The following is an 8,858-nucleotide window of genomic DNA, read 5'->3' on the forward strand; positions in this document are numbered from 1 at the left end:
GGAGGAGGAAAGGGTTGAGGGGCGGCTGGAGAGGAATGTGAAGTGAGGAAGGTGCGAGGTGTTTTTAGGATGGGTGAGACTGAGTGATGGGAAAGAAGGGCAGAGGAGGGGAGGTTGAGAGAGATGGGGGGGGGGGCGGCCAGCTGCAGAGTCCCTGAGAAATAAGGCTGGGTAATGGGCCCAGGACACAAGCAGGGGCCTGGGCTGGGGAGACCTGCTTTCACGACACCTGGTGGGACTGACAGATAACAGTCATCTTTTTTTCTTTCCTGCGTGTTGGTGGAGTCAGGTGGCAGAAACTCAAGTGGGCCCCCAGCTGACGGCTTCGGTGTTTTGTCAGGAAAGGAAACCGAGTTGTCTGCTGGAATGAGAGGAGCAACCTCGAGGGGCCCGACCCTCCCGTTCTGGGGCCGCTGCTCCTGTAGGGCTCCTCGGCCATCCCCTCAGCATTAGGAGCCGGCCTGCGGTCTGACATCTGGGAGAACGTCAAGGTGAGTCCCCAGGGCCTGTCCTGAGGTAACTTTCCTTTACTTTCAAGTTTTAGCTTCTCTAACACCTGGACTGCTTCTCCTTCCTTATTCTTCCTGAACCCAGCATGAATTTCAACGGCAAATGGATGGTTTATTGTCCTGACGCTGGGATTAAAACAATACTTCATTTTGAGAAGCTTACTTGTTTAAAAAGATTTTTTTTTGGATAAAGAGACTCAGCATAGTGTTTTCATAAGACAGGCGCTCGCTGACTGTGATTGTCCCCTGCTCATGATGGGCGTGTGGATAAAGCCAGTGGTCCAGGCCCCAAGTCTGCCCCTAGACCCATCCCCTCTTCTTACCAAGTAATTCCCAGTTTTGGGAGCCCGGCTGGGCGCGCTCGCGTCCGCCAGAGGGCGCCGTCGGCTCGCGCAGCGGGCCGCGGGTGCCCAGGGCCTGGAGGTGCGGCCACGGGGAAGCTGCCCGTTTGCTCAGTGACTTCATCACTTCATCCCCAGCTGCCATGGAGGGGAACGAGCCATGCCTCGCCAAGACGCCCCTCTGTGCAAGCAGGAAAGAGGCTAACAAGATTTGTGACGCCCTTCTTGTTTCAAAGTGTCAAGTATTTAGACAGCACAAAGTTGTACGGACTAAGTCCAAGATCCTGGAGAGTAAGTATTAAGATGAGTCATACTGCATCTCCGAACTTACAGACTTTCCGGGGAAGTGGCTGAAACAAGACAGGAGCCAAATAAAAAACTGAAGTTTAGGCAGAGGTCAGGGCTATGAGGAGAAATGAGGGCCAGGGGTTGGAGGGGTCTGGGGGAATAAGGACTCCGGCAGAGAGGGGCTGGCTCTTAAAAGAGGGATTTGCCACCCCAGCATCACAGCCTGGTTGCAACAGAACCTGTGAGTTTAGCTAATTCTGGTTGTACATCTGTTATTCCTGAATGATTGTTATCAGCACGAAAGGCAATATTCCCTGGCCTGGAGACCGAGCTCCTTAATCTTGAAAGGTAAATTAGAAGTAGAAATGGATTGGCCAAGTGTCCAAAATGGGTTAGAGATCTATAACCTAATCTGAACAGTTAGTCCTTCTGCTCATTGTTGATTAGTCACAGGAACCGGCAGAAACAGCTGTTCTACTTGGTACAGGTGTCATAAAACCATATGCCAATGATATATCTAACTGGCGTTAGGAAAGAAGATAAAAAAAGAGAAATAGAGGAACAATAAGGTCCTTTTGTTTTAAGGACTTTGTTTACACGTATCACCAAAACAGCCTAAGGAAGAATTCTATGAATATCATAACCCCCCCACCTGAGAATTATGACAATAAATCTATAATATTGGTTTTTATTTTTATTTATTTATTTTTTTAATCTTTTTTTTAAACATTTTTTATTTTTGAAAGATGGAGAGAGGCCGCATGAGCAGGGGAGGGTCAGAGAGAGAGGGAGACATAGAATCAGAAGCAGGTTCCAGGCTCTGAGCTGGCTGTCAGCACAGAGCCCGACGCGGGGTTTGAACCCACGAACTGTGAGATCCTGACCTGAGCCGAAGTCGGATGCTCAACCAACTGAGCCACCCAGGCACCCCTATCATATTGGTTTTTAAAATTTCTTTAAATGTTTGTTTATTTTTGACAGAGAGAGACAGAGCATGAGCAGGGGAGGGGCAGAGAGAGAGAGAGAGGGAGACACAGAATCTGAAGCAGACTCCAGGCTCTGAGCTGTCAGCACAGAGCCCGACGCAGGGCTCAAACTCACAGACCATGAGATCATGACCTGAGCTGACGTCAGATGCTTAACCAGCTGAGCCACCCAGGCACCCCACAAATCTATAGTATTGTTTGGTGCTAAGGTCAGTTACGTTTGTAATCAATGAATTAAAATGAACCTGGACCTTCAATTTACAGACATTCTGTTTCCAAAGAATTAAAATGTAATTGGAATTCTTATCATTAAATGGCATGGTATTGGGTCCAGCATGACCATGTAAGAAAAACAGTAAACTCCAACTAGGAAGTGTAAGGGTTGATCTTAGACCTCTAATTAGTGCTTTAAAAAAAAAAAAATTATTGTCAGGGGATCCTGGGTGGCTCAGTTGGTTGGGTGTCCGACTTTGGCTCAGGCCATGATCTCAAAGTTTATGGGTTCGAGCCACATGTTGGGCTCTGTGCTGACAGCTCTGGGCTTGGAACCTGCTTCAGATTCTGGGTCTCCCTGTCTCTCTCTGCTCCTCCCCAGCTTGTTCTGTCTCTCCCTGTCTCCCAAAAATAAATAAACAAAAAAATAATTGTTAAAAATTCTCTTGTGTGGCAAGTCAGTTAACTTCTCTATGTCTGTTTCCTCATTTAGTAGAGGAATTTAATAAGAAGGAAGAATACAGACCAGATGATCTCTCAAATCCTGGAGCATGCCATAAACAGGTCTTAGTTTTGTTGTGTCCAGATGCCTTCTTCGTGCTGACTTGGTTCTGAAGTTGCTTGAAGGACCCACAGGTCCTGTGAGGTTAAACATACTGAGGGAATGGGCACCTGGGTGGCTCTGTTGGTTAGACGTCTGACTTTGGCTCAGGTCATGATCTCACGGTTCGTGGGTTCGAGCCCTGCATTAGTGTCCGTGCTGACAGCTCAGAGCCTGGAGCCTGCCTTGGATTCTGTGTCTCCGGCTCTCTTTGCCCCTCCCCTGCTTGAATAAATGTTAAAAAAAAGCATATGAGGGAAGGGAAGGAGCTTAGGTAGTGGCTAGTTCTGATACAGGCTGCATTCTCTGTGTCATCTGAAGTCTTCTCTGCATGCAGTGGCCCGAGGCCATGGGGGATATGATTGTGATTGTTGTCACCTCTAAATTTCTACAGCACTTTCTGACGGTACCACTTACCTGTCAGTGTGTGCTGCCTGGAGTTATCTTTCTGCACTCGGTATTTGAGGCAGGATCTATGGTAATCTTCAGTCTTATTCACCAAATAGTCCAGACTCCTCATCCCTGCTTGTGGGAGAACTGCTCAGCCCCCTAGAGGCTGGGGGAGAGAGGCCACCTGATGGTTCTAGCTAATGACTAGTGAGCAGAGTGAATGACATTTAGCACAGCCAGTGGACTATTTAGTTGCCCGAGTAGTTGCTTGCTACCCATGACTGGCCAACTTCCAGAATAGTGACTTTTCTGTTGGCCTGGATGCAGGAGTGAGAATGATGCTGAGGCAGAGCAGAGCAGAGCCCCCAGCCAGCCCACTATGGTCTTAGAGCAGCGTGTGGAGAGCCTGTTATTTTCAGACCTTGGGATTTGGGGGCTGTTTATTACAGCAGCATGACATGGCCTATCCTGACTAATAAAGGGTCACTGTGTGTCATCATTTTTGCTTCCCCAGTGCTCCAAATGACATGCCACTCCATACCAACTGCTCTATAAATGACTGACTGAATTCATCTTCCTATCTCCCCCACTGGAGGAGAGATGATCCATATATCCATTTGTCCTCTAGAGCATCTGCCCCAGGACCGTGAACATAGCAGGTGCTTGGCAAGACCCATGGATTGATTTATACGCTTACAAGTCCCAAGAGGCAGCCCAATATCACAGCCAAAGATGTGGTGTGTGATGTCACTTTCCATATGCTGCTGCTTGAGAAAGTAGGACTCAGGGTCCAAGGAACTGAGGAAGGACAGGCGGCCTACCTGTATCTACCTTTAAGCTCTGTGGGGTTACCTCTGATCCCTCCATCTCTTTGCAGGGTATGAGTGAAGCTTGCTCTCTGGGTCACTGCAACTCTGGTTTAGTGCAACTAAACCCACTGTGGGTGGGATTAGAAGTGGGGCTGGAACTCAGGTGGGGCTGGACTGGGCCTGCAGCACTCTGGATGGCTTCTTGGGTCATTCTGCTACTAGGTAACCCATCACGTGGCCCAGGTGGTCGAATTCTGTGCCACGGAACATGTGTGGAATGTATGGCAGTCCCTGCCCAGGCAGACTTTTGCAGAAGCCATTCACATTCTATAAATGGCAACTAGCACAGCCACAAGGACATGAATATTGATATGCTCGGCTAAGGTCCTCCACCCCCCACCCCCCCGCCCCGCTTCTTTTAGCCAATCTAAGCAATAGCCACAGACTACTTCTTTTTGATTAGAGTGAATCATCTTCAGACATGGATCTTCTATCTCTCTCACATCCTGTCTCGGGGGGAATCTTCTGGGGCGGGGGGCGAGGGGGAGACTGCTGAAGAGGAAAATATCTGTCCCTGCAAAATGGTTTATTTTTATCTTTTTAAAAAATTTTTAATGTTTTATTTATTTTATTACAGTGAGAGACAGAGCATGAGAGGGGGAGGGTCAGAGAGAGAAGGAGACACAGAACCGGAAGCAGGCTCCAGGCTCTGAGCTAGCTGGCAGCAAAGAGCCCTACGCAGGGCTGGAACCCACGAACTGTGAGATCTGACCTGAGCCGAAGTCGGAGGCTTAACTGACTGAGCCACCCAGGCGCCCCTGAAAAATGGTTTATTTTTAAAGCATTAACTCTGGTTATTCTTTTCAACCCCTTCAGAATAATCAGTGTCTCTCAAGGAAAAACTACAAACTTGTTTACAGGCTCAACAGAGTCTTAATTATCCCAACCAACCTACCTTTCCTCCTCTTACTGTCTGCCACATGCCAGGGCCACCTGGCTGCCTCCTTATTCCCCACAGCCATGCTCTTACCACGCATGCTCTGTACGCTCGTTCCCAATGCCTGCAGGGCCCTTCCCTCTCCTCTTCGCCTGTGGGAAAGTCTAGACCTGCTGCGTGATGCCTTCCCAGGCAACCCCAGGCACGGCGTGAGCCTGCCTTTGTGCCCCCAGAGAGGCTGGTGCATCCCTACATCTATTGTGGCGTTTATCACATGGCCCTGGGGACTCTTGCTTAGTCTTTTTCCCCCAGGAACTTAATTTTTGAAAGAGGGGGCACCTTCTTGATCATCTTTGTTAAGCTCTGAAATCATTTTTCTTCCTTTCCTTCTCCCAAAGATCACAAAATAACTAGGTCATAGTTGGAATCGCCAGGGCATCTTGCTTAACGCCAATGCCAGCTCGGTCCTATCTTTCAGGACTGTACACAGGGCCAAGAGAAGGCGGAAGTAGGCAATACTTATTGATTGGAATTTCACACTCTCAAGTTTCCCACCTGCAAGGAATTGTTTTCTTTTCACCTGAATCTGGAACAAAGGGCTATTTTAGACACTCCCCATCTCTCGCCCCCCAACAGTCCCTTCAGGTAAATTTAAGGGTTTTCTCTAAGCAATCTCACATCTGGCATTGCCATGGTGATTCTGGAGAATACAGATTTTTATTCTGCTGGGTTCCAGAGTTAAGAAGGTGAGAGGTTTCAGGGTGCCTGGGTGACTCATTGGGTTAAGAGTCCGACTTCGGCTCAGGTCATGGTCTCGTGGTCCCTGAGTTCAGCCCATGTCAGGCTCTGTGCTGACAGCTCAGAGTCTGGAGCCTGCTTTGGATTCTGTGACTCCCTCTCTCTCTGACCCTTCCCCGCTCACTCTCTGTCTCCCAAAAAATAAATAAATGTTAAACAATTTTTTAAAGAAACGTGAGAGATTTATTTAGAAATAAGGATGTAAGAGGAGAAGGAAATTAACAATGTTTGCATGAAGGATACAGAGATTCTCCCTTTCCATTTAAGTAGCCATTCAATACAAAACAGGCAGTGTACTTGGCAAAGTCTTTGAGTGACTCCACCTCCCCCCACCCCAGACAAAAAGACTTATAGTTAAGAGGCGTGCACTTGTGATGAGCACCGGATGTTATATGGAAGTGTTGAATCACTATGTTGTACACCTGAAACTAATATTATGCTGTATGCTAACTAATTGTAATTTAAATAAAAACTTAGATAAAGGGTTAAAACCCACAGAAAAAGAAGGTGAGGTCACACTGGTATTGGTCACATTTGAGAATTGCCACCTGATTATTTACATGGTGTAACAAACAGCCTGCTAAGAGGCAGATGCTATCCTACTAAAACCGTATCCAGGTCACAAGTAATTGGTGTTGGAGGTTTGTAGATTATTGGTTTTTAAGAATGCCTCATCACTGAGATGTCACCAGACCCTGTTTATTTATATGTATTTGGGAGGTCTTGTCTGGGGAGGGGCGGAATATGATACCATGCAAAAAGTTCAGGTTCAGCATGCCCTTAATTCTAAACTTATTTCCTATTTAATCCATTGAAAAAGAGGGGTTTTGGCCAATGTTTTTCAATCCTGTGTACTTTTCTGTTTGCATAGTAATCTCACCCAGAGAAAGTACAGAGAAGGTATGAAACACTCATGGATCCCTAAACTTTCCAAATCCTTGCCTTTCTAGACTTCCCAACAGGGCTGGGGCAAGGGCCAGGCAAAGTACTCATCTTAGGCATGGAAAGTTCAAGGGTGCCGATAAGCTCAGTGACATAAATAATATTTTAATATAATATTTAAATTTGTTTAAAAGTTGGATGTTATGCTCATCTATTTTTACATTACTTTTGATTTGTAAAAATACTGTATTAAATATTACGCCTCTTGACTACTGATTACTAAGCCGATTATTATTACTGGTACCTCTTAAACTTTGTCCCTCTGCCAAGCATCTCAGCTCTAGCGCTGAGTCTATCTCCCAAATGCACTGACTGAAGACGGAGCTCTGTTTGCGTTGCCGTCCATCACATGCCCTCCTGAAGGAGGAAACAAGTTTAATAAGAATTAAATGGTGGAAGGGAGGAGCTAGGAGGAAAAAGTTCTGATGATCAAAGACATATAAAAGTTAAACAGCAAAGAGACATCCCACCCGGATTTTGTCCAACAGATAGATTTTAAAATACACCTCCGGCTGGTGAGAGTGGCCGTGTAAGGCATAACTTTCGTGTCCTGACTTTTTACTAGGCAAGATCTCAACTGTCCCTAAGACTGCACCATAGCACTCTCTACCCAGCTGCCCTGTTCAACAGGGCGTGCTGGGAGAAATTGTGAGAGTAGCAAACGCAGCGAGTTCAGGCCTCAGAAGATCGCCTTGGGACTTTCTGATCATTTTTTCGCCCCCTGTTGCTGCCCTTGGTATCCAGCTGTTTCAGGGGACTGCCTTCTTCCTCACCTTTAATCCTTTTTAAGCCTTTAAGCTACAGGCCATGATAACCTTTTTCTACGAAGAAAATGTAATCGAGGGGTGGGTTTTCAATTTTGGTCTACACTAACTTAACCCTCCAGATAAAAACTCAGTTTACGCGAAGCCCACAAAGTCCCTGACTTGGATCCGCGCAGAGGGGAGCGCCGAGGTTCTCTTTTTCCGTGTGAACGACCTCTTGCTCGCAGGTTGCGGAGATGACCTCTTCCCAGCCCGCTCCTCGGGCTGTAGCAGCCAGGGCCGCGCCCAGGGCCTCCGCGCTCTCGCCCCGCCCTCCCAGGTCCGCGTCCCCCGGCGCGGGGCCGTCCCTCGCCGGGCCGCCAACCCGGTCCCCGGCTCCCCGTGGAGGAAATTCTTCCCCAGCAGCCCAGGGCTCGCCTCACGTGATCAGCCGCCGCGGCTTCCAGCGAGGGTTTAAAGGTTATGGAGGAAATTAGCGCGGACACAGTCACTCGCCCCCCCCCCCGAGGGCGCGCCCCGTTTTCTCGCAGCTCCGCGGCCGCTGTCAGCGCGCTGATCACAGCGCTGTCCCCCTCGAAGGGGCACAGACAAGGTCCAGAGTAAATATGAAGTCACTTTGTAAAAAATAAACAAACACAAGTAGAGCCGGGGTTCGACCAAGCTTTCAGTTGTCAACAAGTTCTCGCAGCCCGAAAAGTATAGGACAGATCCCCAAGGGGGAGAATGCCCTGAAAGCACGGCAAGAGAGAATGAATGTTTAAAAGCTCACCCCAGCACGCCCCTCCCGTTCTCCCCTCCCCCACCGCGGTGGAGCAGTCTCCGGACAGAATGACAGACGGGCCAATACCCCGCCGGCTGCTCTCGCCAGCCCCGGCCAGAGTGGGGTGGGCCTAGGGGAGAGTCCCGAGTCTCCTCCCGCTGTGCGACCCCCGCCACACCCCCACCCCCGTCTCTACGAGACCGTGTGGGCCGCGGAGCCCCGGGGAAACGCGCGGTCCGCCGATCTCCCGGCGGAGACCGGAGAGGAGGCGTCCACAGCCCGAGGCACTCGCACCGCCGCCGGCAACGCCGCCGCTGCCCGAGGTCCCGCGCGGGTCCCCTGCTCAGGTCCCCTGCTCAGCTGCCCCGCCCGCCGCCGCCGCCGCTACCCGGCAGGCTCGCCCTCTCTGCGTCGTCCTCTCTCCTCTGCTCACTTTTCCCGTATTGCTCCCCCAACAGGCAAAACTTTCTATTTCCCCAAACACAGGAGCGCGCGCGCGCGTGCACACACACACACACAC

At 49.3% G+C, this 8,858-nt stretch overlaps 1 protein-coding gene across 1 annotated transcript in view; it reads left to right on the forward strand.

Annotated features, from left to right (window-relative positions):
* The first annotated feature begins 464 nt into the window (after positions 1–464).
* The window catches only part of PRKCE (protein kinase C epsilon), a 495,693-nt gene continuing 487,299 nt past the window's right edge, over positions 465–8,858 (forward strand). Inside the window, exon 1 of the mRNA XM_029937296.1 lies at positions 465–491. The gene's annotated coding sequence lies outside the window, so the exon portion shown is untranslated. The remainder of the gene's footprint in view (positions 492–8,858) is intronic.

Source organism: Suricata suricatta, chromosome 4 (genome assembly GCF_006229205.1).
Source record: "Suricata suricatta isolate VVHF042 chromosome 4, meerkat_22Aug2017_6uvM2_HiC, whole genome shotgun sequence".
Taxonomy (NCBI): domain Eukaryota; kingdom Metazoa; phylum Chordata; class Mammalia; order Carnivora; family Herpestidae; genus Suricata; species Suricata suricatta.